Consider the following 14,136-nt stretch of genomic DNA (forward strand, 5'->3'; position numbering starts at 1 on the left):
TAACTTACACTGTATAAGTTACGCAGAGCCGCCGGAGCCCCGGAGGGGAAGTGCCCGGCTGGGGGCGCAGGGTCCGGAGGCATAGGGGCTGCCCAAAGCCCGAGCGCTACCGGCTTCACGGTTTGCTGGGAAGCCTCCAGACCCTGCGCCCCCGGCTGGGCGCTTCTCCTCCCGGGCTCCAGCTGCGCTGGGGAAGCGCCGGCTAGGGGCGCAGGGTCTGGGGGCTGCCCGGGAAACCATGAAGCTGGTAGCACTGGGGCAGCCCTTTCCCCCTGGCTGGGAGTGGGAGGGAGGAGGGGGCGGAGTTAGGGTGGGGAAGGGGCGGAGTTGGGGCGGGGCTAGGGGTGGGGAAATGGGCGGGGCCATGGCCCGTGGAGGGTCCTCTTTTTTTATTTATGAGATATGGTAACCCTATGCAAAAGTGAGATGCCAGGCAGGGCCAGAAGAATGGGGCCTGGTAATGGGGGAGGTGACCCACTTCAGGTTAGGGGAACAGTGGGCTGGGGAGACTTGTTCTCTAACAATGACTGAGGCCAGGCACGCGTGGGGGGTGCATGTGTTCACTGTATATCCCATAGCTTCATTAAGGGACGGCAGGGAGGCCAGGCCTAAGGGGGAAGGAGTAAGGGATGGGCAGTCTGAAGCTAGGTCAAAACCTCCCCTTTTGTCTACTAGCGAGGGAGAAAAAAGGACTGAATAGAACGAATACAAGTGGTAACACTGACTGTCCAGGCCATAAGTAATAGTAATCATTGCAGCCATTAAGCACTGCCACTAGCTGAGGGGACTGTCCTTTGGTGCAGTGGAAGGAGGAAAGCACATCTCTGCAGGCAAGTGCCCGGTGCAGCAGGGTCCCCGTGCGTGACCCTTCTTGTGTCTCCACCCCTTTGGCCTGATTTCAAAGCCTGCTGTTCTTATCCCATCACACTGAGAGACTCAGATCCCGGCTCTGTCCCTCAAAGCAGAGAATGAGGGGTGGGAATGAACCAGAAATGCCCCTCGCTGCCCTGGTCCTGGGCGCTGAATGTCATGCTCCAGAGAGCCCTGCAGGGCAAACCTCCGCTTCCCTGGTGAGGGATCTGAGCTGGGCCAGCTAGTCACCATGGCCCCATGTGGAACCCAGTGGCACTTCCAGAATCCAGAGAACACCGGACATCCCAAAGCAGAGCAGCAGAAAATGTGGTCTCAGTGACACCCTGACCATGCAGACCTGTCCCTCTGAGGGGCCGGAGGGAGTGAGAAGGTTGGCTGATGTGGCTTCAAGACAAGCAGAGCAATTATTGGTGAATCAGTCCTTTCTACAAGGCTTTTGGTCTGTCTAGTAGTGGTTGTTCTCAGCTCCTCTCACTGCCTGGTCATGTCCCTTTTGCCACGCAACCCATGGGTACACAGCTGTCCTGCAGAGAGGATAGAGGGTGTGTGTGGTTCCCAGGCAGCTTTCCCCACAGTCCAGCTCCCATGACGTGCAGGGGGCTCCCCTCCGTGCTGGATGGCAGATGGAGGCCTAAAGTATTGAGACTCCCCAGTGAGGGGCCAAAGTGCAGCCCACAGGTATAAGATCAGAGCAGAAGGACATTTTAACTGCAAATTGAACTACTTTGCTCCAGCTGCCATGCAGCACTGACACCTTCCCCTGGGTTGCTGCTAGCCATTCAGTGTGGTGTCCGGAGGGGACCACCTGCTCTCGGCCTAATATGACTTTGGCTTTAGATGAAGGAAAACTCCAAGAAGAAAGACCAGCAGTAAAATCCCCTCGAGAGAGCGCAGCATGTGAACCTTTTATGAAAAACCTGGGGCAAGTGCTTAGGAATGGGGAGGTGCCATGGGCACACAGAAAAGGCATCACAGCTTCATCTATCAAGAGTCAGTTCTTTGAGCAGGATCTGATTTGTGTCTCACGCACCCTGCTGCAGATCAGAAAGAGGTGTTGGCGCACAGCTGAGGCGGTACGATTGCTGGTCTCAGTTACACCAGTGGTTGTTTTCATGCTGCTTGACCACTTACCATCATTTATTATTTGTTGCCAGTTAGTCTGATTGGTATGGTTTTCCAGGTTTCTGGGTCATTATACTGCAACTGTCAGTTGTAAGCTTCTGTAAGCAGGAGAGAGCAAAGTTAATATGTCAATGCAGTAATAAAACTGAGACACATGGCAATAGCGTTTTGTTACATCCCCATTCACAAAAGTGAACTAACCTTTCAGACACAACAGCTGTAACAACACTGGGCACTTGTCTAACACTGTCCATACAAGCATCTCCCAGTGCTTTGCAAGCGTTAATGAATGAACAACACTCTGGAGAGGTAGCTAGCATTGCCTCCTTTTGCAGATGGGGAAACTGAGCCCCAGAGAGATTAAGTGACATGCCCAAAGTCACAGAGGAGTCAGTGGTAGAGCCAAGAATAGAACCCAGGAGTCCTGACTCCCGGTCTCACGCTATGCTGTACTGCAATGTAAACCAAACACTTGGATGACTCCAGAGCACAATTCGCCACCCATATTGTATCCTGTGATTGCGGCTGGCATTTCCCGTAGCGACCATCAGGATGTGATCAGAATTAGTCTAATAGCTTTTGCTAGAGGGAACTAACTGTACTGGTCCCCAGAGAAAGCTCAGTTCCTTTCTCCAACTGACCTCAACATTACCCTCGAACTCCTGCCAAAGAACCAAAATATGCACATACAATGGGCCTGTTTGTGCTTTTCAAAACCAGAGATCTCATTATCTTGTGATTTCCTGGTAGACCAGAACGCCTCTATTGCAAAAGGATCTGTTTTTTCCCCAGTTCTTTCAATTGTTTTCTGGGATTCAAGCTGGAAGAAGGCAGGTAAGTCCTGGTTGTCGAACTTATATTTTTCTTGCAGCCACATGACAGATTATTCTCCCCGTTTAAGGCAAACCAGATTCTGCTCGCACTTACACCCATGTCTCCCAGTGACTTGAAGGGTGCACAGCATTTGTAAAATTTGGACTAATACCTAGGCTGTTTTAATACCTGCCATCCGACGAAGTGGGCATTCACCTACGAAAGCTTATGCTCCAATATATCTGTTAGTCTTAAAGGTGCCACAGGACTCTCTGCTCCTTTTTACAGATCCAGACTAACACGACCAACCCTCTGATACTAGGCTGTTTTAAACGATCATCAAAAATCCACCCCCTAGCACACTTTGGGTGGTGAAAACAGAGAAATAAAGAAAATATTGAAAATATATCAGATAGAAGCCAGTGGGAACTGATTGCCAGGCTGAATGGAAGAAGCAGCAGAACCTGGCTCGGGGGAGAAACCTAATTATATTCATACACACATGTACACACCCATTCACACACTCACAGACACATACATGCATGCACATTCACACATACGTGCACACCCATGTGTGCACGCGCACACACACGCAGTGTAAAATGAGTCAGTCAGGTGTGAGGTGTGTCCCTCAGAGCCATCTCACTGCCCTTCAGAGTGCTCAGGTCAGCCTTGTTCATGGGATGGTGATGCTGGTGTGTAAGGGCTGTAGGTGCAGGGAATTGTTCAGCAGGCCCAACCCAAAACACCAAGGCATCTGTGCATAAGAGTCTGGGTCAGAGTTAAGGTTACGCTCTGGTGAAATGTGTATTTCTTTGTTCTAGGGAAGGATGCACTTATGTTTATTATGCTGGCAATGTGAGATTTATGATGCTCTTAACTACTTATTTCCTTGCTTTTAAGTGGCTGGGCTGGTAAATGAATTCATAGGTAGCCACATTTTGCAGTATGGCCAACCCCAAGCATTCAAAGATCATGAATCAGATTCCCAAAAATCCTAAAGTTTTTGGAGTGTGTCCCCCGCCCCCACGCATCTAGTGTTTTCTGCTTAGTGCAGGTAAATGATGGTTCCATTTGTAAAATGTTAGATAACTAGCAAGGCAGGATGATTGCCAGATTAAAAGTGTCAGTAGAGCCAGCCAGGCTCATAATGGTGGAAACCAACATTCACATTCCCTAAATAGCTTTGGAAAAGACCTACCAGGGAAAATGCTTTGTGTACAAGCGATGCATGAAAGGGTACCGTGCACAGGACACCTCAGCCAGGAATGGGTGTGCCATACAGCACCCAGCACAGTGGGGCACAATCGTAAAGGGGCCTGTGAGAGCCATCCCAGTTTGGATGGCTCCGTTCATCATCTTGCAGGCCTGGACTGCCCCACAGCACGACACCCCTGACATGACAATGGAAGCACAGCACATAGCTGAGGGCACTAGGGGGACCGTGTGTGGAAGTTGGGCCTGGCTCATGGCAAAACCAACCTGGCGAGGGTGGTTATCCTTTGTGAGTGATCTGAACACAGAACCCACGCAGTCCTGCCAGCAGCCAGCTCCCTTCAGTCAGCATCCAGCAGTGCTGACTGCATCACAGATCGCATGGCTTCACATGGGTGAACCTCCCCCCTATATGGATAAGGGGAACTCCCCACTGTGCTCCTGGCACTGGTGTCTCTGTGGGAGGAGACCTCCCCTGGCCCAGACCTGGATGAACAGGAGGGGGCCAGGGCTCAGGCCTGTTCACTGGATGCAATTGGTCGCAAAAGCCCAGCACACGGAGCCATGTTTTAGGAGCCTGGGGGAGACATCTCACTTGGCTCCTGGCCAGAAAGGAGCTTAGCGAGAGCTATAAACACTGAGTGCATCCAGATGGTGCCGTGCAGGTTTTCTTGCTCTGTCCCTCCTCGGGGCCTGTCTCTGGGGAGCAGTGCCTGGGAGGCGTAGGAGGAGGTGTGATGAACTCAAGGGCAGCAGTGACCCCTCTGGCTAAGGGGGTGACAGGGCTCTGCAGGAGTCTGGCGGGGAGGAGGGTGCTAGGGCTTGGAGGAGACATGATGGGAGGGATGGTCAGGATTCCAAGGGGGCGGTCGGTAGGGGGCATTCAGGGGCACTGCCCTTCCCCCTCCTCCCTGACTGCCCCATCTGCATCCAATCTGCAGGCTTCTGCTGCTGGATGCTAAACAAGCAGCATGACCCCTGCAGCAGCAGCTCTCCCTGGTGGCTGCCACACGGTGCTCTAGGAAGCACTAGCTGGGGTCTATGCACGCAGCTGACTGGTCACATGGTTCTGGCTTCTCCTCATTTCCAGTTGAGGAAGCAGGACAGATGGGAGGGGGGGAGGGCTGAAGAGCAAAAGGAGACAGCGAGCAGAGCTCAGTTCACAAAGGACACCACACTCAATGCGCTAGAGATGGCAACCCACCCCCCCCACCCCTGTGCCATATCAGCGCCTGCTGTAGTTCTGGGGGGATGGTCTAGGATTGCCAAGGCCAATGTCCACGCGACAATCTCTCTGCTAAGATGTAGTCTGCACTGGAGGGAGCTGTGCTGGCCTCGGGAGGATTCAGAGAGGACATCAGGCTTAACACACTCACCAGCAGGTTGCACTGGCACCCTCCACAGGCGAGAGTGTGTGCTTGTCCCCAGTGTGGAAAGGCACAGCAGAGAAGTGGGAGGTGGGACTAAGGAGGAGAGGGTAACGGGTATAGGAAGGCAGGATGTATCCATTGGCTCTGATATTATAAACCACTAAGGACAACAAGCATGGAGCAGATTGCTCTTCATAGGAAGCAGCAGGGTGGGGACATCAGACCTTCTTACCTGCTGTTGGGCCAGCAGGTGCCATGTCCCCTTGGCCTACCTCAGAAATAGAGCAGGTTGTCCTTGGAAAATACGAAAGCATTTCATGGGAATGTACAGTTTGGGCTAAACTCTTTCCAGGGAAGGTTTCTCAAGTCCTGGACAGAATTTCAGTGGGGTGGGCAGGGCATTCATTTGGAGTGTAGGAGAGACAGGTTACAGTCCCTGATCTGAATCAGGCAGATTAGGGATTTAAACCTGGGTGTCCCACATCCTAGATGTGTGCCCTAAACACCAACCTATTAGCTATTCAGGAGTGAGGAAGAGGGGTCTCTCCCAGATTTTTGTCAAAAATCTTCAAAAGGCCCCAGTTTCATCCCAATGCTGAATGGGAACTTTTTCAAAATCTTGAAAAGTTTCATGAGACAGAAAAAACATTTCACACCCAGCTCTATTCAGATCCTATAAAATCAACCCAGCTGGCTAAAAGCTCTGGAAGGATTGAGTTAGTTATTGTTGAGAACTCATGGAAGGTGGATGAGATCCCAGAGGACTAGAGAAGGGCAAACATATACCTATCTTTAAAATGGGGAACAAAGAGGACTCAGGGAATTATAGACGAGCCAGTGTAACGTCAATACCTGGAAAAATGCTGGATCAAATTATTAAATAATTTGTGAGCACCTAGAGGATAATGGGGTGCTAAGGAATAGGCAGCATGGATTTGTCAAGCACAAATCATGCCAAATCAACCCAATTTCCTTCCTGGACTCGGTTACTGGCCTAGTGGATGGGTAGGACCAGTAGACATGATATATCTCGGTTTTTAATAAGGCTTTTGACACAGTCCCACATGGCATTCTCATAAGCAAACTAGGGAAATGTGGTCCAGATGAAATTACTATAAATTGCGTGCACAACGGATTGAAAGACCGTATTTAAAGAATACAGCAGTTATCAATGGTTCACTGTCAAACTGGGAGGGTGTATATAGTGGGGTCCCACATGGGTCAGTCCTGGGTCAGGTATTTTTCATTATTTTTCATATATTTTCATTAATGACTTGGATAATGGAGTGGTGAATATGCTTATAAAATTTGCAGATGACACCAGGCTGGAAGAGATTGACAGCACATTGGAGGACAGAATTAGAATTCAAAACAATCTTGACAAATTGGAGAATTGCTTTGAAATCAATATGATGAAATTCAGTAAAGACAAGTGCAAAGTACTACACTTAGGAAGGAAAAATCAGATGCCCAACTACAAATGGGGAATAATTGGCTAGGCGGTTATACTGCTGAGAAGGATTTGGGGGCAATAATGGATCACAAATTGAATATGAGTCAACAATGTGATATCAGTTGCGGAAAAGGCTAATATCATTCTGGGGTGTTGTAACTAAGACCTGGGAGGTAATTATCTCATTCTACTTGATACTAGTGAGGCCTCAGCAGGAAGACTGTGTCTAATTCTGGGTGCCATCTTAAGAAAGATATGGATAAATTGGTGGGAGTCCAGAGGAGAGCAACAAAGATGATTACAAGTTTAGAAAACCTGATCGATGAGGAAAGGTTAAAAAACTGGTCATTTTTAGTCTGAGGTGGGACCTGATCACAGCCTTCAAATTTGTTAAGGGCTGGTACAAAGAGGACAGGGATCAATTGTTCTCCATGTCCATTAAAGGTAGGACAAGAGGCCTTAGTCTGCAGCAAGGAAGATTTAGGTTAGATATTAGGGAAAACTTTCTAACTAAGCTCAGGAACAGGCTTCTGAGGGAGGTTGTGGAATCCCCATCAATGGAGGTTTTTAAGACCAGGTTGGATAAACACCTGTCAGGGATGGTCTAGGTCAGGGGTCGGCACCTATGGCACGCGTGCCAAAGACAGCACGTGAGCTGATTTTAATGGCATGCTGCTGCCTGCCGGAGTCCCAGCAGGCAGCAGCGTGCCATTAAAAATTCTGCCCAGCCCGGCCTGGCCTGCTCTTCTCTGCCTTCCCCGCCTCCCCCCCATGGGGGTAAGGGGCAGGGGGCAAAAGCTTGGTCCTGCCGGCTCCCCTGCCTCTTCCTGTAGTGTGCTGGTTTCCTGCCCCTCCTCCTCCTCTCCGTCCCTCTCTCCCTGTTGGTGGATCAGCTGATGGTCCTTGCGAGGGAGGGGGTCGGTAAGGAGCAGAGTCAGCATGCTCGCTGCTCCCGGCGGAGGCAGAGAAGAAGCGGGGGCAGGGCCTTGGGGAAGGGTGTGTGTGGAATAGGGGCATATCCCCTCCAGCCCCCTGCCCTGACCCCCCCTCACACGCCCCCAGCCCTCTGCCCTGCCCCCCCCTCACACCTCCCCCAGCCCTCTTCCCTGAGCCCTGACCCCCCCTCACACACACCCAGCCTTCTGCTTGACTCCTTCACCCCCCCCACGACCCCAGCCCTAACTCTGGCACCCCCACACATACCAAGCCCCCCCCACCGCCTGCCCTGACACCTGCACCCCCCTCACATGCCCCCAGCCCTCTGCCCTGACTCTTACACCCCCCACATACCCAGCCACCCCACACCCCATGCACCCTTCACATCCTGACTCTTGCACCCCCCCACATCCCCATCCCCACCCTGAGCACCAAACGGGAGCTCCTGCACCCTCCCCCCCACATTCCCACCTGCACCCCTTGCACCAAATGGGAGCTACCCAGGTAAGTGCCCCACACCCAAACCTCTTGCCCCAACCCTGAGCCCCCTCCCTCATTCTAGGTCCTGGCCAGACCCTTCACCCCCAGCCCTGTGCTCAATGCACTCCCACCCTCAGCTCAGTGCAGAGAGAGGAAGACAAAGGGCCAGAACCAGGGAGAAGGTAGGTACCCACTGTATGCAGGGGCTTTTTTGCTGCCCCAAGCACAGCAGGCAGGCTGCCTTCGGCTGCATGCCTGCAGGAGGTCCCTGGTCCTGCGGATTCAGTGGAATGCCTGAGTGAGGTCCGCCGGTCCCATGGCTTCGGATGCATCTGAAGAAGTGAGGTTTTTACCCACGAAAGCTTATGCCCAAATAAATCTGTTAGTCTTTAAGGTGCCACCAGACTCCTTGTTTTTGTAGATACAGACTAACACGGCTACCCCCTGACTAGTCACTGACTGGAGTCACCCTGAGCATGGACATTGGACTATAACCTATGGACTATTTCTAAAAGAACTTTTGGCAACTACAAGCTCATCTCTGCTATGTATCTGAACCTCAAGAGTTGAATTCAAGTCTGTATGTATATTGATCTTTTAACCAACACTCTCTCTTTTCTTTTTTAATAAATTTTAGTTTAGTTAATAAGAATTGACTATAAGCGTGTATTTTCGGTAAGATCTAAGTTATAATTGGACCTGGGTATGTGGCCGATCCTTTGGGAGTGGAAGAACCTTTTCTTTTATATGATAAGATTTTCAGTAATCATCATCATATCTGACGTGTGTCTGGACAGAGGCCTAAGGCTGGGCACTTTAAGGGAACTGTGTTGTTTGAACTTCTAAGTAACCAGTGAGATACTATAAAAGCTGGGTTTTGTGCTGGCTTGGTAAATCTAAGTATTGAAATATCCACCAGCTTTTGGGGTTTGTCTGCCCCGTTTTGTTTGCAGTTCACCCTGATTGAGTGACCTCAGCTAGCTCCCACGGGCAGCACCGTCACAAAGGCATCTAATGTTCTCTTAAATACTTCAACTGATGGGGCTGGGGGAGGACACCTTCCTAGGGGAGCTGCTCTAATTAGAACTGTCCCCCTGCTAGAAACAGCCCGGCTCATTGATTTATCCCCATTAACAACTATATTTTGAGACCTGGCTGTCAATCAGTTTTTATTCCATCTAATATGTGCCCTGTTAGTTACATGTAATGCAAGTTTTTAATCAAAAAGTAATATAGTACTTGGTCAAATGCCTTGGAGAAATCCAAATATTGTATACAGACGCCCCCCGGGTTACGCAAACCCGACTTACACAAATCCGGACTTACGGAAAAAGTTCCGTAAGCTAGAAATAGTTGTTTTTTTTTTGCGTAATGGTCGGGTATATGTTTCCGACTTACGCAAAATTCGAGTTACACAAGGCGTTCCAGAATGGAACGCTTGCGTAAGTCGGGGAGGGTCTGTATCAACATAATTGCCTTTACCAGCTAGACCAATAATCTTTTTTTAAAAAAGACAACAGATTTGTTTGACAAGACCTACTTTCCACAAAACCATGCGGACTGGCATTCATTATATTTTTAGCCTCTAATTTTAGCCAGAGTAACTGTTCCATTATTTTACTTGGGATCAGTGTTGGACTAACTAGTCTGTAGTTGCCTGGTCAATCCCTTTTACCTTTTAGAAATATTGGAACTACAACGCTGGCAGCTCTCCAATCCTTTGGGATTTTCCATCGTGCTGAATCTTTAATGGAGACTTTTTCTCCCAGTAATCTCAGCTGAATAAGTGTTAACAAAACCAAACAAAACCCAGAGTTTTAAACAGTGTGACTAAAGGTCACTTTGCCCCTCACTTCAGCTTTCACTTGCATGGCATCTTTGACAGTCTAATCCTACAGTTCTCCAGGCCTCCATAGAGTCCTCCAGAATAAAAAGGGTTAATATGACCTGAATTTTTGTAAAAAACAAAACAAAACAGAAAAAAACCCTTTAAATAAGATCAAAACAAACCCTCTTAGGCCCACTTTATCCCTAAAAAACAAGCAAAGAAGGGACAAACCCAGTGTCTTTCTTTTTGCAGGTCATGTTTATCCGTGGCCTCTCCAGGACTTTAGAAACAGAAGTATATCAGAGATAAGCCAATGCCAGAAAGATGATTCATCAAACACTGAGCCTGGAAATGTGCAAAAGTGCAAAAACTCTGGGAAATTCTACAGCCAGACAGTGACTGGATTGTTGGAAGAAGCTGACTCGTCTCCCCTGCCTCTAGAGACAGGTCCCCGGGGGAATCCCTTCTGAAGAGGTCTCCATCCCTTCTCACAGACGTCTCTGCATATTCCCTTTTCTTGTGCAGTTGTCTGTATCACATGGCACTGGGAATCTGCAAAGGTCCTGTTGGCAGACGAATGCATCTATAGAAGTCACATGGTCAGCCAACAATGAAGAGCTGGGTTATGGTCTATGAGAAACAACGACAACAAATATGAAATCCTTGCCTAGCTACGATGGTATAAAATAGATTCTCTCTTTCATTATACTTCCCATTGGTTCTACATTGCTTCCTGGTGGCTTAGTGTCCAGTACAGCAAAGATTCCCATTGCCTTAGTGAGCACTGGGCTTGTTTTTCCCTCCAATTTCCCATCGCTGTGACCACCAGTTCAGGTCCCCTCATGATAGCAATGGTGAGAGCTGGGGTTGACAGGGTTCCATGCAGCTGCAGGTGTTTTAAGCTCCATGCAGTCTAACTCTGCTCAGAGCAGGTCTATATGACATGGCTGCCTGGAGCCTTGTCTAATTGCCACTGTTGCTACCACCAGGGCAGCTGATTTAGTGGTAACAACAGGGGCAATTTTTGGAGAAATAAGCTGGTGTAGACAAGGCCAGTGGGAGCCTCACAGGAGCCAGCACTATGTTCAGTACTCAGTATTTGCAGGATCACTCCCCTTGCCAGTAAGATATGCTGGGTGGTGTGGACAAGAGTGAATTTGGTCTGTCTAGCACCCCATGCTGGTGACACAAAAATGTTCAGACAAACCCAGGCCCCACCCTACTTGATGCAAATTGGTATATACAGACTACAACCTACATCCGACACATGGAAGGCTTGACACTGCGGGGTACCTCCTCCATTCCCCTCAATGCCCCCAGAAAGTGGGGGTCTCCAGCACCATCCAGCAGGGGCCCAGCACCATGGGGGAGCAGGCCCTTTAGTGACCATGCACATTTGTGTCCCCTCAAACAGCCTTTGGCTGGGCTGGCTCCTACTCCAAAGGACACACCCAGCATGTTCCATGCCCCCTGCACCGTTTAGTAGCAAAGCTCACCCCGCAGCCCATTGGTGCTGGTTGTGCGATTCATGAGAGAGGTAAAAGTTCTATGGAACGGGTGTAATAGTGGTGCCCTGGTGGTAATCATACTGATTCCTCTTCTCCAGCATGTGCAGGGACCTATAGGGCCTGGCAAGGCCACTCAACTCATTCCTGCTCTCACTGCTCTCAGTCATGCCCACTGGTCCATGGGAAAAGGCTGGCAGCATGACTGTCTGTCACATGCAGACAGGGCCGGCTCCAGGCACCAGCCCACCAAGCTTGTGCTTGGGGCGGCACCTGGAGGGGGGTGGTGTGGTGCTCCGGCTCCGGCCGCCGGGGAGAGTGGGGCCACGGCCGGGGCTCGCCGCCCTCCCCCCGGCGCTCTGGCCACCGGGGACAGCGGAGCCGCGGCGGGCTCGCCGCCCTCCCCCCGGCGCTCTGGCCGCCGCGGAGAGCGGAGCCCCGACCGGGACTTGCCGCCCTCCCCCCGGCGCTCTGGCCACTGGGGAGAGCGGAGCCCCGGCTGGGGCTCGCCTCCCTCCCCCCGGGGCTCCAGCCGCCCTCCCCTGCCACGCTGGGGGGGGGGGGGGCAGAGGCTTTTTCGCCTGGGGCGGCAAAAAAGCCAGAGCCGGCCCTGCATGCAGAGTGCCAACTGGTGCCATGGGTCCATCATCATCCCCTTCCTGACATGGGGAGGTGATGGGATACAGGGGCGGCCCTATGGTTTTTGCTGCCCCAATCACAGCAGTCAGGTGGCTTTCGGCGGCATGCCTGCGGGAGGTCCGCCGGTGCCGCGCCTTCAGCATCCCCGCCGCTGAATTACCGCCGAAGCCACGGAACCGGCGGACCTCCTGCAGGCATGCCGCCGAAGGCAGCTTGACTGCTGCCCTCACAGCGACTGGCAGGCCGCCCCTCGCAGCTTGCCGCCCCAGGCACGCACTTGCTGCGCTGGTGCCTGGAGCCACCCCTGATGGGATAACTGAGCCTACAATGTACCCTAATTGTGAGCTCGGTCTGTTCATAAAGTGTCCCCTCAGTAACCACTAACAATAAATGGTGATGGGAAATGGTGCAAAGAAAGCCTGAATTAGTCCACACAAAAAGGCTATTGAGATAACTCAAGGACAGTGTTAAGATCATGCCTGGTAAACAAGAGAAGTGTGGGACTGGAAATTAATGGACCAAAATTGCTGGGTTGGCAATTAGGCCTTATTGGTAAATAAAATAATGAGGGGATAGATTATTCCGCCCATCACACCTTTTTTGGGTCCGCAAATAAAGACTGAAGGAAACAGCTGGCTGCCATGATGCTGGCTGACTGAAAGAAGGGGAGGAGTGAGTTTACCATCACAGCTGCCCCCCACCCCACCCCCCGCCCCCATCTCTTGGGAACGTGGGATCCAGAGTGACAATATTGTGCCTTTGTCGTCGTGACCCTGAGAGACGTCCTGACCAGACTAGGCCAGGGAGAGGGACCCCGATGGCATCACCAGCTCCTCTGGCTAATTCCCAAATACCACCTGGGATGTGAGCCTGTGTCTCCCCCACACCCTGGTGTGTCCTTTTCCTGCCCTACCTTATTTCTTCTCTTTCCTCTCTCTCTCCAGTCCCCTGTTGTCTAAGGAAAGTCTGGCGTAGGTGGCCAAGACTGCATATTCTGCCACACTGATGCAAGCCTGTGACCAGAGAGGTAGTGAAAAGCAAGGCCCTGAACAGCCTGATGCTGGTACGTTTGCCAGGCCTCAGAGCGGCTGATCAGACTGTGGGCTGGGCCTCTGTTTCTCCAGCAGTGAGATTGCAAATGAGAGTCAACACCAGAGACAGATGATGCATTTTCTATCATTGATGTTCTTTTCTATCCCCATTTTCATCGTGTTTTATCTTAAAGGCAGCAGGATCGGATTTTAACAACAGCTCCAGCCCATTTCAACTAGCTTCTTTTTTGCCCAAGTGCACAGTTATTACCATCTTTGATACGTAGCTAAGAGATTGTCATCAGAATGGCCATGCTGGGTCAGACCAAAGATCCATGTAGCCCAGTATCCTGCCTTCCAACAGTGGCCGGTGCCAGGTGCTTCAGAGGGAATGAACAGAACAGGTGATCATCAAGTGTTGCCCATTCCCAGCTTCTGGCAAACAGAGGCTAGGGACACCATCCCTGCCCATCCTGGATAATAGCCATTGATGGACCTACCCTCCATGAATTTATCTAATTCTTTGTTGAACCCTGTTATAGTCTTGGCCTTCACAACATCCTCTGGCAAAGAGTTCCATGGTTTGACTGCGTTCTGTGAAAAAATACTTCCTTTTGTTTGTTTTAAACCTGTTGCCTATTAATTGAATTTGGTGGCCCCTAGTTCTTGTGTTATGAGAAGGAGTAAATAACACTTCCTTATTTACTTTCCCCACACCAGTCATGATTTTATAGACCTCTATCATATCCACCCTTAGTCATCTCTTTTCCAAGCTGAAAAGTCCCAGTCTTATTAACCTCTCCTCATATGGCAGCTGTTCCACACCCTTAATAATTTTTGTTGCCCTTCTCCAGGGCCGGTGCAACCACTA

The 14,136-nt window shown here is 50.7% G+C and overlaps 1 long non-coding RNA gene across 1 annotated transcript; it reads left to right on the forward strand.

The window, feature by feature from the left end:
- Nucleotides 1–2,728: 2,728 nt before the first annotated feature.
- Nucleotides 2,729–13,672, forward strand: LOC117883317. The gene is made up of 3 exons (XR_004647232.1): nucleotides 2,729–2,829; nucleotides 10,343–10,769; nucleotides 13,179–13,672. It is a non-coding gene; the product is annotated as an uncharacterized LOC117883317 (long non-coding RNA).
- Nucleotides 13,673–14,136: the final 464 nt, after the last annotated feature.

Source organism: Trachemys scripta, chromosome 9 (assembly GCF_013100865.1).
Source record: "Trachemys scripta elegans isolate TJP31775 chromosome 9, CAS_Tse_1.0, whole genome shotgun sequence".
Lineage (NCBI taxonomy): Eukaryota > Metazoa > Chordata > Testudines > Emydidae > Trachemys > Trachemys scripta.